Raw genomic sequence first — 15,612 nt, 5'->3', positions numbered from 1 at the left:
AAAAAATACCTCTGGTTATGGTCTCAAATGGATATGCCTGAGTCTGTTAACTTCATCATGAATAAGCACTGTAATATTGACCAAACTATTTAATTTCTTTAGACTTCAGTTTTTCCATCTGTGTAAAGCAGAGATATTGGTGTTCCTGTCTCCTATTATGAGGTTAAATGAGAGCTTGTGTATAGTAAATAATGCATGACATTGAGTAAATACATAATAAATATGAATTTTTTATATCATTTATCAATTAAAATTATGTATTGTGATCAAGTACTATTATGTATTAATTGTTATAGTGAAATATTCACATCTTCTGCATGCAACCAATGGGTCAGGGGCCAGGCAGATAGTGTAGGTGAGCAAAGAGGAAGGTGCCTAAGACAATAGGGAGTGGTGTGTTTCAGTAGAGAGCACACACTCCCTCTGATCCAGACAGATTCTGCTCCGGTGGTTGCCAGGAGGAGAATGTGAGTTCAGTGATGCTAGATCTCAGAGTTTTTCCAAGGTAAGCTGAAAATTCCCATTTTTATATGAAATATTCTGATTTTTTAAAGTGTCAGAAATCAGGTCTAGTGTTTACCTATCCTATTTCATTTTTTTTTTAGTTGTTTTGTTTGTTTGTTTTCTTATACTGCAGGTTCTTATTAGTCATCAATTTTATACACATCAGTGTATACATGTCAATCCCAATCGCCCAATTCAGCACACCACCATCCCCACCCCACCACAGTTTTCCCCCCTTGGTGTCCATATGTCTGTTCTCTACATCTGTGTCTCAACTTCTGCCCTGCAAACCGGCTCATCTGTACCATTTTTCTAGGTTCCACATACATGCATTAATATACGATATTTGTTTTTCTCTTTCTGACTGACTTCACTCTGTATGACAGTCTCTAGATCCCTCCACGTCTCAACAAATGACTCAATTTCGTTCCTTTTTATGGCTGAGTAATATTCCTTTGTATATATGTACCACATCTTCTTTATCCATTCGTCTGTCGATGGGCATTTAGATTGCTTCCATGACCTGGCTATTGTAAATAGTGCTGCAATGAACATTCGGGTGCATGTGTCTTTTTGAATTACGGTTTTCTCTGGGTATATGCCCAGTAGTGGGATTGCTGGGTCATATGGTAATTCTATTTTTAGTTTTTTAAGGAACCTCCATATTGTTCTCCATAGTGGCTGTATCAATTTACATTCCCCCCAACAGTGCAAGAGGGTTCCCTTTTCTCCACACCCTCTCCAGCATTTGTTGTTTGTACATTTTCTGATGATGCCCATTCTAACTGGTGTGAGGTGATACCTCATTGTAGTTTTGATTTGCATTTCTCTAATAATTAGTGATGTTGAACAGCTTTTCATGTGCTTCTTGGCCATCTGTATGTCTTCTTTGGAGAAATGTCTATTTAGGTCTTCTGCCCATTTTTGGATTCAGTTGTTTGTTTTTTTAATATTGAGCTGCATGAGCTGTTTATATATTTTGGAGATTAATCCTTTGTCCATTGATTCATTTGCAAATATTTTCTCCCATTCTGAGGGTTGTCTTTTCATGTTGTTTACGGTTTCCTTTGCTGTGCAAAAGCTTTGAAGTTTCATTAGGTCCCATTTGTTTATTTTTGTTTTTATTTCCATTACTCTAGGAGGTGGATCAAAAAAGATCTTGCTGTGATTTATGTCAAAGAGTGTTCTTCCTATGTTTTCCTCTAAGAGTTTTATAGTGTCCGGTCTTACATTTAGGTCTCGAATCCATTTTGAGTTTATTTTTTGTGTATGGTGTTAGGGAGTGTTCTAATTTCATTCTTTTACATGTAGCTGTCCAGTTTTCCTAGCATCACTTATTGAAGAGACTGTCTTTTCTCCATTGTATATCCTTGCCTCGTTTGTCATAGATTAGTTGAACATAGGTGCGTGGGTTTATCTCTGGGCTTTCTATCTTGATCCATTGATCTATGTTTCTGTTTTTGTGCCAGTACCATGTTGTCTTGATTACTGTAGCTTTGTAGTATAGTCTGAAGTCAGGGAGTCTGATTCCTCCAGCTCCGTTTTTTTCCCTCAAGATTGCTTTGGCTATTTGGGGTCTTTTGTGTCTCCATACAAACTTTAAGATTTTTTGTTCTAGTTCTGTAAAAAATGCCATTGGTAATTTGATAGGGATTGCATTGAATCTGTAGATTGCTTTGGGTAGTATAGTCATTTTCACAATATTGATTCTTCCAATCCAAGAACATGGTATATCTCTCCATCTGTTGGTATCATCTTTAGTTTCTTTCATTAGTGTCTTATAGTTTTCTGCATACAGGTCTTTTGTCTCCCTAGGTAGGTTTATTCCTAGGTATTTTATTCTTTTTGTTACAGTGGTAAATGGGAGAGTTTCCTTAATTTCTCTTTCAGATTTTTCATCATTAGTGTATAGGAATGCAAGAGATTTCTGTGCATTAATTTTGTATCCTGCAACTTTACCACATTCATTGATTAGCTCTAGTAGTTTCCTGGTGGCATCTTTAGGATTCTCTATGTGTAGTATCATGTCATCTGCAGACAGTGACAGTTTTACTTCTTCTTTTCTGATTTGAATTCCTATTATTGATTTTTCTTCTCTGATTGCTGTGTCTAAAACTTCCAAAACTATGTTTAATAATAGTGGTGAGAGTGGACAACCTTGTCTTGTTCCTGATCTTAGTGGAAATGGTTTCCATTTTCACCACTGAGAACGATGTTGGCTGTGGGTTTGTCATATATGGCCTTTATTATGTTGAGGTAAGTTCCCTCTATGCCTACTTTCTGGAGGGTTTTTATCATAAATGGGTGTTGAATTTTGTCAAAAGCTTTTTCTGCATCTACTGAGATAATCATATGGTTTTTCTCCTTCAATTTGTTAATGTGGTGTATCACATTGATTGATTTGTGTATATTGAAGAATCCTTGCATCCTGGGATAAACCCCACTTGATCATGGTGTATGATCCTTTTAATGTGATGTTGGATTCTGTTTGCTAGTATTTTGTTGAGTATATTTGCATCTATATTCATCAGTGATATTGGTCTGTAATTTTCTTTTTTTGTAGTATCTTTGCCTGGTTTTGGTATCAGGGTGATGGTGGCCTCATAGGATGAGTTTGGGAGTGTTCCTTCCTCTGCAATTTTTTGGAAGAGTTTGAGAAGGATGGGTGTTAGCTCTTCTCTAAATGTTTGATAGAATTCACCTGTGAAGCCATCTGGTCCTGGACTTTTGTTTGTTGGGAGATCTTTAATCACAGTTTCAATTTTATTACTTGTGATTGGTCTGTTCATATTTTCTATTTCTTCCTGGTTCAGTCTTGGAAGGTTATACCTTTAAGAATTTGTCCATTTCTTCCAGGTTGTCCATTTTATTGGCATAGAGTTGCTTGTAGTAGTCTCTTAGGATGCTTTGTATTTCTGCAGTGTCTGTTGTAACTTCTCCTTTTTCATTTCTAATTTTGTTGATTTGAGTCCTCTCCCTCTTTTTCTTGATGAGTCTGGCTAATGGTTTATCAATTTTGTTTATCTTCTCAAAGAACCAGCTTTTTCTTTTATTAATCTTTGCTGTTGTTCTCTTTGTTTCTATTTCATTTATTTCTGCTCTCATCTTTATGATTTCTTTCCTTCTGCTAACTTTGAGTTTTGTTTGTTCTTCTTTCTCTAGTTCCTTTAGGTGTAAGGTTAGATTGTTTATTTGGTATTTTTCTTGTTTCTTGAGGTAGGCTTGTATAGCTATAAACTTCCCTCTTAGAACTGCTTTTGCTGCATCCCACAGGTTTTGGATCATCGTGTTTTCATTGTCATTTGTCTCTAGGTATTTTTTGATTTCCTCTTTGATTTCTTCAGTGATCTCTTGGTTATTTAGTAACGTATTGTTTAGCCTTCACGTGTTTGTGTTTTTTACGTTTTCTTCCCTGTAATTCATTTCTAATCTCATAGTGTTGTGGTCAGAAGAGATGCTTGATATGATTTCAATTTTCTTAATTTAGTGAGGATTGCTTTGTGACCCAAGATGTGATCTATCCTGGAGAATGTTCCATGCGCACTTGAGAAGAAAGTGTAATCTGCTGTTTTTAGTTGGAATGTCCTGTAAATATCAGTTAAATCTATCTGGTCTATTGTGTCATTTAAAGCTTCTGTTTCCTTATTTATTTTCATTTTGGATGATCTGTCCATTGGTGTAAGTGAGGTGTTAAAGTCCCCACTATTATTGTGTTACTGTCGATTTCCCCTTTTATAGCTGTTAGCAGTTGCCTTATGTATTGTGGGGCTCCTATGTTGGGTGCATATATATTGATAATTGTTATATCTTCTTCTTGGATTGATCCCTTGATCGTTATCTAGTGTCCTTCCTTGTCTCTTGTAACATTCTTTATTTTACAGTCTATTTTATCTGATATGAGTATTGCTACTCCAGCTTTCTTTTGATTTCCATTTGCATGGAATATCTTTTTCCATCCCCTCACTTTCAGTCTGTATGTGTCCCTAGGTCTGAAGTGGGTCTCTTGTACACAGCATATATATGGGTCTTGTTTTTGTATCCATTCAGCAAGCCTGTGTCTTTTGGTTGGAGCATTTAATCCATTCACGTTTAAGGTAATTATCAATATGTATGTTCGTATGACCATTTTCTTAATTGTTTTGAGTTTGTTTTTGTAGGTCCTTTTCTTCTCTTGTGTTTCCCACTTAGAGAAGTTCCTTTAGCATTTGTTGTAGAGTTGGTTTGGTGGTGCTGAATTCTCTTAGCTTTTGCTTGTCTGTAAAGCTTTTGATTTCTCCGTCAAATCTGAAAAAGATCCTTGCCGGGTAGGGTAATCTTGGTTGTAGGTTCTTCCCTCTCATCACTTTAAATGTATCATGCCACTCCCTTCTGGCTTGTAGAGTTTCTGATGAGAAATCAGCTGTTAACATTGGAGTTCCCTTGTATGTTATTTGTCGTTTTTCCCTTGCTGCTTTCAGTAATTTTTCTTTGTCTTTAATTTTTGCCCATTTGATTACTGTGTGTCTCGGTGTGTTATTCCTTGGGTTTATCCTGCCTGGGACTCTCTGCACTTCCTGGACTTGGGTGGCTATTTCCTTTCCCATGTTAGGGAAGTTTTCGACTGTAATCTCTTCAAATATTTTCTCGGGTCCTTTCTCTCTCTCTTCTCCTTCTGAGACCCCTATAATGTGAATGTTGTTACATTTAATGTTGTCTCAGAGGTCTCTTAGGCTGTCTTCATTTCTTTTCATTCTTTTTTCTTTATTCTCTTCTGCAGCAGTGAATTCCACCATTGTGTCTTCCAGGTCACGTATCGGTTCTTCTGCCTCAGTTATTCTGCTATTGATTCCTTCTAGTGTAGTTTTCATTTCAGTTATTGTATTGTTCATCTCTGTTTGTTTGTTCTTTCATTCTTCTAGGTGTTTGTTAAACATTTCTTGCATCTTCTCGATCTTTGCCTCCATTCTTTTTCCAAGGTCCTGGATCATCTTCACTATCATTATTCTGATTTCTTTTTCTGGAAGGTTGCCTATCTCCACTTCATTTAGTTGTTTTTCTGGGGTTTTATCTTGTTCCTTCATCTGGTACATAGCCCTCTGCCTTTTCATCTTGTCTGTCTTTCTGTGAATGTGGTTTTTGTTCCACAGACTGCAGGATTGTAGTTCTTCTTGCTTCTGCTGTCTGCCCTCTGGTGGATGAGGCTATCTAAGAGGCTTGTGCAAGTTTCGTGATGGGAGGGACTGGTGGTTGGTAGAGCTGACTGTTGCTCTGGTGGGCAGAGCTCAGTAAAACTTTAATCTGCTTGACTGCTGACGGGTGGGGCTGGGTTCCCTCCCTGTTGGTTGTTTCGCCTGAGGCAAGCCAACACTGGAGCCTACCTGGGCTCTTTTGTGGGGCTAATGGCGGACTCTGGGAGGGCTCACGCCAAGGGGTACTTCCCAGAGCTTCTGCTGCCAGTGTCCTCATCCCCTCGGTGAGCCACAGCCACCCCCCGCCTCTGCAGGAGACCTTCCAATACTAGCACGTAGGTCTGGTTCAGTCTCCCCTGGGGTCACTGCTCCTTCCCCTGGGTCCTGATGCACACTCTAGTTTGTGTGTGCCCTCCAAGAGTGGAGTCTCTGTTTCCCCCAGTCCTGTCAAAGTCCTGCAATGAAATCCCACTAGACTTCAAAGTCTGATTCTCTGGGAATTCCTCCTCCCGTTGCCGGACCCCCAGGTTGGGAAGCCTGACGTGGGGCTCAGAACCTTCACTCCAGTGGGTGGACTTCTGTGGTATAAGTGTTCTCCAGTCTGTGAGTCACCCACCCATTAGTTATGGGATTTGATTTTACTGTGATTGTGCCCCTCCTACCATCTCATTGTGGCTTCTCCTTTGTCTGTGGATGTGGGGTATCTTCTTTGGTGAGTTCCAGTGTCTTCCTGTCGATTATTGTCCAGCAGCTAGTTGTGATTCTGGTGTTCTCGCAAGAGGGAGTGAGAGCACGTCCTTCTACGCCGCCATCTTGGTTCCTCTCCCTTCACTTTTATTACAGTGTTATTTAAGCTTTATATCACATCAAGCAGGCCAGATTCTTATCTTTTTAAAAAATTAATCTTATGAAACATTCAATTGTTTATTTTCTACTAGGAAATTCTTACATCAAACATGAATTTCCTATGGTATAGCTTAAATCTGTGCCTTTTACTTCTGCTTTTGACTTTTTCAAGCAATTGTTAACTTCACAACTTTTGTTTTCCCAAGCCATAGTTCCTCTGATGCTAAGAAAAGATACATTTTCATTACTTTTAAAAGTATTTTATGAACTTTTTTTTTTAGTGCTTCATATTTTATGAACTGATGGCCAAATATCCTTCCTACCCCCAGTGTAGGAAGTGAGGGAACTGTATTATTTCAAATTACTTTTTAATTGTAGCACTCAAAATAGAGACAATATTATCTCCTAGATCTTATGTATTATACTAAGTCAGAACACTTTTGGTTGCAAATGACAGAAATTGAACCCCCCAGAAGGATTTATTGGCTTATGTAATTGAGAAGTCCAAGTGTAGATCTTAAGGAAAGACTGCATCCAGAGATTCAAATACCACTGTCAGGACTCTCTCCATCTCTTGATTTGCATTATTTTATCTTTCAAATAGATTCTCTCGTAGTGGCAGGAAAATACCTCCAGAGGCTTCAGACTCACATCCTCCCAGTTAAGAATTGCAGTAGAGGAAATAAAGAACTCTCTCCCAGTGTCCGTATCTCAATTTCAGGTCCTGTGTGCCTACCCGTATGATCAGCAGCCCCAACAGTAACTCATATGTTCAAGGAGGAGTTTCCCAAAGGAATCTGAAGAGAGGGGTGGGTGGGAATTATCTGGGCTGACAAAAAGAGCAACTCTCGTAGTCTACTGTACCCACTTTATAGATGTGAAGCAACTTAAAACATTTTTTAGATAAACATGAATGTTCCTGTTCAACTCCATTAAAATATTTCAAATTATTGAATGTATTGCATATTTGTCTCTTTTTGGGTGCTCAATGTTTGAATCCCATTCCTTTGCCACTGTGGGAGCCTTAGTGGAAAGGCAGGCCACATCTCCCACCATGGAAGTTCAAAAATACAGATGTTTTTAAAAAACTCTCATAAAGTTTTGGGAAGCAACCTACGTTTGGCCATCTTCCTGGAGCTTTCAGTGTAAAACATGAGAAGTAAAGAAGCAGGAATAGTTAGAATTCATTCTGATGGCAGCAGGACCATTCAGGGCCCAGCAGCACCCATGTAGCAGCAAGGTATTGGCACCCTAATTGAGTTGATCTATGTCATAATCAGTGTTATGCTGTGTTCTGATCGCCCATCTTCCCTTGGTAATTACTCATTCTATGAGCCTGGTTTTCCAGCCTTCCTGGTGATTATATAAGCTATTCAATATCCTATGAATTCCTTTTCTATTTAAATTAACCAGAGTAATTTTCTTTTCCTTGCAACTAAAGCCAATGACTTGTACAATCTGCCAAATTTTAGCTAAATAATTTTGAAGTATAATTATTTTCTCTAAGGTTCTAATCATTTAGAACCTTAGAGAATTTAAGTATGATTTCTTTTTTCATCTTTATGTATTTAATAGCTCCAATTCTAGAGTTTATTCTTCTGTGTCCCCCCCTTATACTGATATTAAAGGACTTTGCAGTGACCTTCTAATATAACTCATTCAGAACCAGTTGCTGCCTTCATTTTACATCTTCCATTTTATACTCTTTCTTAAGATCTACATTTCTTATTTTCTGTCTTTCTCACTTATCACTGAGTTGTATTTGTCTGCTAAAATTTTAATATAAAAGTCCTTCACATCTCTTTTCTGATAATGTTCCTGTATCAGTTAGGAATGGGTTGAGCTTCATGTAACAGAGAAATCATAGCAACAGTGGTTTAACAACATATAATTTATTTCTCTGCCATATAGAGTAAGTCTGGATTTAGGTGTTCCAGGGTCAGTATGGCAGTTCCCTGGGCTGGTGGGTCCATCCATTTTATTATGCCATCATCCTTAGGGTCTTTTCCCACCTGATCCAACTAGAGCTCCTCCGTCATATTCTACACCACAGGACGAAGGAAAGGGACATTGTTCTCCTTTTCCTTTTTAAGAAGACTTCCAGGAAGTTTCCATACAGCACTAGCCCATGTATGTCATTGACCAAAATAAATGGCCACACTTAGCTTCAAGGGAAGCACTGTGCCTAGCTAATAATCAGAGTTCTTTTACTAAAGGAGAATGACGAACAGATGCTTGGAGGTGACTAGTTGTCTCCTCCACAATTTCCACTTCTTTTAGGTATGTCACTAAGTAACTTCTCATCTTTCTAGCTAGGACATAGTTTGCTTTTTATTCTGGGACGACTTTGTACATTTTTAGTTCAATTAATTAGTAAAAACTTGGAACAAAAAGCCAAAATAGTGCTTCTTTTGTAATAAAAAAATTTTTTTTGGACATTATAAAGTTTTTATTATATAATTATACGTATTCCAATTGCCTGAATAGAGTGGTTAAATTTCTGTACCAAAAATTCCTATTAGTTCAAACTATATTTTTCAAACTATGATGGCTTCATTATGAGTTAAGTTCTCATAAAAGGAAGGCATATTTTAAAATAAACTATATTACTTGTTGATTCTGGTATGAAAATAAAATACAGAAGATCCCTAAGACCTTCCTGAATCCCCAGTTTCATGAAGAATGTGTGAAATACAGTGGTAATAGGGCTTACTGATAGTTTTACTCCTACACATAAGCATCAGTAAAATGACAATTTGAGTCAGGAACATTGTCCAAAATTTACATTTCAAATTCCTAATTCTTTTTTTAAAGAAATAATTTTGAACATATAGTAAAGCTGAAAAAATAGTGCACATCCCTTCACCCAGCTTCCCCTAATGTTAGCATTTTACATAACATTTTACGTAACAGAACGATGATTGAAACCAAGCAATCAACGATAATAATCTTAACTAATCTGCAGACTTTATCAGCTTTCACCAGCTTTCCCCACTAATGTCCTTTTTCTCATCCAAGACCCAATCCAGAACCCACATATTACACTTAATCGTGTCTCCTTAGTTTCCTCCAATCTGTGACTGTTCTCCAGTTTTCATCATTCAATACCCTTGACCTTTTTGAAGAGTTATTGACCACTTATATGTAGGATGTCCGTTAGTTTGGGTTTGTCTGATATTTTCTCATGATCAGGCTGTGTATTTTTGGCAAGAATATCACAGAAATGCTGTTGTACCCTTAGTGCATCATATCAGGACATTGACATTGATGATGGTTATGGTGATGATATTATTATGAATTATTATTATGATTATTGGTGATGTTAAATTTGATCACTTAAAGTGGTGTTTACCAGGTTTTTCCACTATAAAGGTACTATTTTTCTATTTGTAATTAAAAAGTATCATGTGGAGAAATTCTTAGACACTGCTCAAATATCTTCTTTATACTGCCATCTACTAATTTAGGAATCCATAGATGATTTTTACCTGCAATAATTATTACTGTGGTGTTTGCATAGTCATCAGTATTCTTTACTCATTTCAATGTGGTTTTTTTTTTCCCACACCACCAAGCAGTTCTTTCAGGAGACACTGACTAGGTGTACTATCAATACAAATTTAACTCAATTCTCACACTATCTATCTGGAGATAGTATCAGATCCCACAGGGTAAGGACTCAGTCTCACAAGACTGGCCCCACTTTAGACACCAGTTGCAAGTTCAGGTTGTTACCTGTGCTTCTGACCAACTGGCTATAAATTGGAGGTTCCCACAACCCTCTCATCAGGTTTAATTAATTTGCTAGAGTGGCTAACAGAACTCAGAGAAACATTTATGTTTACCAGTTTATTATGAAAGATATTATAAAGGATACAGATGAAGAGGTACAGGGAGTGGGGTCCAGAAGGGTCCCAAGCACAGGAGCTTCTGTCCCCATGGAACTGGGTGGCATCACCCTCCCACCACATGGATGTGTTTACTAACCTGTAAGCTCATCAAACTCTCATTGTTCAAGAGTTCTTGTAGATCTTTAATCTCCAGCCCCCACCCACCTTCCTCTTCCCAGAGGTTGGGGGTGGGGTTGAAAGTTCCAACTCTAATTACATTAAAGCTGGTCTTTCTGGTGACCAGCTCCTAGGTTACCACCCTAAGTTATCCCATTAGCATAAACTATCTAGGACCCCACTCTTAAGTAATCTCATTAGTATACACTCAGGTGTGCTCTAAAGGGGCTCCTATGAATGACAAAGGACACTCCTACCACTCAGGAAATTCCAAGGGTTTTAGGAGCTTTATGCCAGGAACCAGAGAGAAAGACCAAATATATTTCTTATTAAACCACACAGTCTATTGAATGCAGGAGAAAATTACTCTGATGAGAAACAAAGATCTGTAAATGTGAACCTGATTGGAAATTCTTCTTATCAGTAGGTTGAAGAAATGACTGAAAGATAAAGATATCTTTCACTTTGTGAAAGATATAGGAAAAAATGTGTGCAAATGTTAAATTGTGGCGTTTTCTACTTCAGCTGAGAAAAACAGATGATTCAGTTATCTCTGTTTGGGGGGTCAGTATGATTCTTGATGGGATCCAGGAACTTCTGTGTTGACTGTTGGTTCTAATCTCACCTTTCTCTTTGTGCAGAATAAAACTTCTTGGCCCGTAGCTATGTAAGAAACAGGGAATAAGAACTCCCTAGATCTTCAGCCAGCCTATACATATATATTTATGTATGGCATATATATATGTATATATATGGCATATCTTCTTTATCCATTCATTTTTTGATGGGCATTTAGGTTGCTTCCACATATTACCTATTATAAATAATGCTGCTATGAACTTTGGGGTGCATATATCTTTTCAAATTAGTATTTTCGTTTTCTTAGGATATATACCCAGCAGTGGAATTGCTGGATCATATGGTGATTCTACTTTTAGTTTTTTGAGGAACCTCCATACTGTTTTCCATAGTGGCTACACCAATTTGCAATCCCACCAACAGTGTACTAGGATTCCATTTTCTCCATGTCCTCACCAACATTTTTTATTTGTAGACTTTTTGATAGCCATTTTGACAGGTGTGAGGTGATATCTTATTGTGGTTTTGATTTTCATTTCTCTGATGATTAGCAATGTTGAGCATTTTTTCATGTGTCTTTTGGCCATCTGTATGTCTTCTTTGGAAAAATGTCTATCCAGGTCTTCGGCCCATTTTTTAATTATGTTGTTCATTTTTTTATATTGAGTTTTATGAGCTGCTTGTATATTTTGGATATTCACCCCTTATCGGTCATATCACTTGCAAATACTTTCTCTCATTCCATAGGTTGTCTTTTTGTTTTGTTGATTGTTTCCTTTGCTGTGCAAAAGCTTTTAAGTTTAATTAGGTCCCATTTATTTTTACTTTTCTTTTGCCTTAGGAAACAGATTCAAAAACATATTGCTATGATTTACGTTAGAGTGTTCCACCTATGTTCTCATCTAGGAGTTTTATGGTTTCCTGTCTTTCATTTAGGTCTATAATCTATTTTGTATTTTTTTGTTATTTTTTATATGATATGAGGAAATGTCCTAATCTCATTGTTTTACATGTAGCTGTCCAGTTTTCCCAGCACCACTTATTGAAGAGATGGTCTTTTCTCCATTGTGTATTGTTACCTCCACTGTATAGTTGTTGTAGATTAATTGACCATAAGTGTGTGGGTTTATTTCTGGGCTCTCTATTCTGTTCCATTGATCTGTGTGTCTGTTTTTATGCCACTACTGTGCTGTTTTGCTTTGGTTTTTTTTTTTTAGTGATCTCTGGACCCTCATTTTCTTTCTTTTTTTTTTTTTAATTAATTAATTTTTGGCTGTGTTGGGTCTTCAATGCTGTGTATGGGCTTTCTCTAGTTGCAGCGAGCGGGGGCTACTCCTCACTACAGTGCGCGGGCTTCTCATTGCTGTGGCTTCTCTTTGTTGCAGAGCACGGGCTCTAGGTGCGTGGGCTTCAGTAGTTGTGGCACACAGGCTCAGTCGTTGTGGCTTGTGGGCTCTAGAGTGCAGACTCAATAGTTGTGGTGCACGGGCTTAGTTTCTCCGCGGCATGTAGAATCTTCTTGGACCAGGGCTCAAACCCATGTCCCTGCATTGGCAGGCGGATTCTTAACCACTGCGCCACCAGAGAAGTTCCTACCATGCTGTTTTGATTACTGTAGCTTTGTAGTATAGTCTGATCATTTGAGGATTTGATAAGAGACTATACGTAGCTGATTTTTTTTACATCTTTTATAAATGTGAAAGGATAATAAAAGTATGATATCATGAAATAGAAGTGATCCAGTATGTAGTAGGACAACTTTTTGTTTTATATCATTCTTTTTGTTAGTTATGTATCCTCTATTTTCTGCTATAACATTATTCATGTGCTTACTTCTTTAATACATAGGCCATTCAGCTACAGTAAGCTCAATCATATATCCAAATGTATAAGTGGATTTATATCAGAGGAATAGCATCAATTTTTAAAAACTTATAAGCCCATAAGTTTTAAATGTTTTTACATAATCTTATACCTTCATTTAAACTAGTGAGTAGATTGATTTTATTATTTTTTAAAAATCAATTTTGTTTCCCCCACAGACATCATGAAAAGACTCATAAACATAATGAATAAAATTACAAAATTCAGTGGAAATAAAACAGTATGTAAATGTCAATAATTGATCTCAAGACAAAATAACTTAAACAGTTATGACCCAGTAAGGGAATTCAAGCTTCTTTATAACCAAATATGAATAACATTACTCTGGTTACCAATATTCTGCTTTGTTTTCATTTGATTTTCCCCATCTAGGCTCACAAGTGTATTCTTTATTGATTTTTGAATATAATTGAAAATAATTGATCAAAAAATATGCAGGATTGAATAGTAGAAACAAATACCTCACTTTTTAAAGTTGTTTTTGAGTTTCAAGAGAAAAGTGTTTCCTAACCCAAAACTAATTGCTTTCATTTTTGTTTCCTCCATGGAAATAATACTCTTTAAAAGTAAGTTTGGCTTTTATTATCTTTAATAGCTGTTCATGATGATTTCTTTTCTAAATATTGAAGTGACTGAAATACTTATGTGGTAAGTACATACATTTCTACTCTTATCTTCTTACAATGTATTGGAAAAAATCTGGAAATAGCACTATATTAAAACAGTTCCATGGTAATAGGAAATCTTCACTCTTTCTGAAGTCTGTTGTAGCTGTTGTTTAAATTCTTGATAATGTCAATATTAGTTAAAAGTAAGTCTTAAAAAGAATAGGTATTTAAAACTTTCAATAACGAACTATTAAAGGATGACATTATATGGCTGACGTTTTCATATTCTTTTTGAGAATTAACAATGGCCCAACTTGTTAACATTGACAGATATTTGGGCTTTAGCTTTACTTAGTTTCTATCTACAGAGGTTTTAGATCTATTTCCATAAATATAATTAATACCTTCATTCAAAACAATAATATAGTAATGCTTAAGTTTACTATACATGAAAAATATTAGAACTTTCACCTAACTTGAAAAATTATTTAAGCATCTTAGTCATTGAAGGAACACACACAAAATGCAAGCCAGAAGACAAAAGCAAAAATCACGAATCTTGGTCATAAGCAACTTCCAAAGTTATATCGTCAATTCAGGTCACATTCTACACAGTTTTCTTAGCTACATTTCTTTAAAATTGTAAATCATGCACAACTATCACCTGAGACACTATAAATCATTGAAAATAAAATTTTATTTCGTTTATTCTGCTTACTAAAACAGGAAAGTATGTCAATACATTTAATAAAAGTTTTCCCAAAATGTAGAAAACAAATGTTCTGATTGACTTCCAGCTAATTAAAAAACTTAAGCCATCTGATTATTCCAAAGTATCCTATTCTGTGAGTTGCATGTGTTATCTAGATGAGCTTTCTTTTTCAAGTTTTTGTAATAGTACACTTGCACCTTTGACATTAACTCTAAATTAGCCTTTTTTTGTTTTTGATTTTGGAGGATAGGAAGTTTGATATAAATAGTGTACTGATTGCTATAGACCACAATATTAAATTGTTACAATTATATGAGAGCTATATGCTGTATTTTTACTTGTATGTATCTGTGTATGTTTATGTGGTGTTAGGGCCACCCCAAAATATGCTTCAATGGCATATTGATTATTTTGAATTAAAGTTACTTAAAACACGACTGATGCAAGAGGGACATATTGACCCCTCTTCTCTGTCTCTCTGAAGGTAGGAAATAAATCTCCCATGTGAAATGTGCCCTCACTGTATCTGGAGGCAGAAGGACATAGGGAATTCTGCCTGGAAGCTTGTATTAACAAACCTTGTTACTTCTTTACTAATTTACTACCCAAGCCTAAACTTTGTGTAAATTCCTTCCTAATTAAGAACCCAAACCTGAGTTTATTTATCCTGTCAAATCCTCACAAATTTATTTTTCTTCATGTAAAAAGATATAAAAGCTGCCTGCTTTTGGTCAGTCTCTGAGCATCATTTTATGATCTTCTGTGTGCACAATATTCAGCTGGTTTTTCTACTGTTATCTGTTGTGTGTAAATTTTATTATTATTCCAGCTATAAGAACTCAGGAGGGGTAGAGGGGGAAATTTCGCCCCCTGTCCCCGACTGATAGTTGCATGTATTCATTAAATTCACGGACGTACACTATGTTGTTGCTTAAAAACTCCAATGGTGGCCATTTAAAGACTATTTTGTTGCTAATAATGGCTTAATACCTAAAACTGAACAGAGTTGGTCACAAGGTAAATTAACCAGGGAAATATGCCAATTTTGACTTCATTTCCATCCTATTGAATGACTGCATTCATTCTCTTTAGATTTAAAGTTCTTCATTCTACTGTTCCTCAACACTCTTTATAGAATTCCATCTTGCTTTTCACCTATATTTTAACAGTTTAACATAGATGGCTGGATCAAGTCCATTGTTCCAATTGTATGTAGCTTAAAAAGCTCTGCAGTATTTTACTCTTTCCATTGTATCTGGCTTCTCTGAGTGCTCTGCTCACTGCATTTTACTCCTGTTCTCTCT

This window comes from Eubalaena glacialis, chromosome 2, assembly GCF_028564815.1.
Source record: "Eubalaena glacialis isolate mEubGla1 chromosome 2, mEubGla1.1.hap2.+ XY, whole genome shotgun sequence".
Classification (NCBI taxonomy): Eukaryota; Metazoa; Chordata; class Mammalia; order Artiodactyla; family Balaenidae; genus Eubalaena; species Eubalaena glacialis.
Note: the sequence above shows the minus strand (reverse complement) of the source record.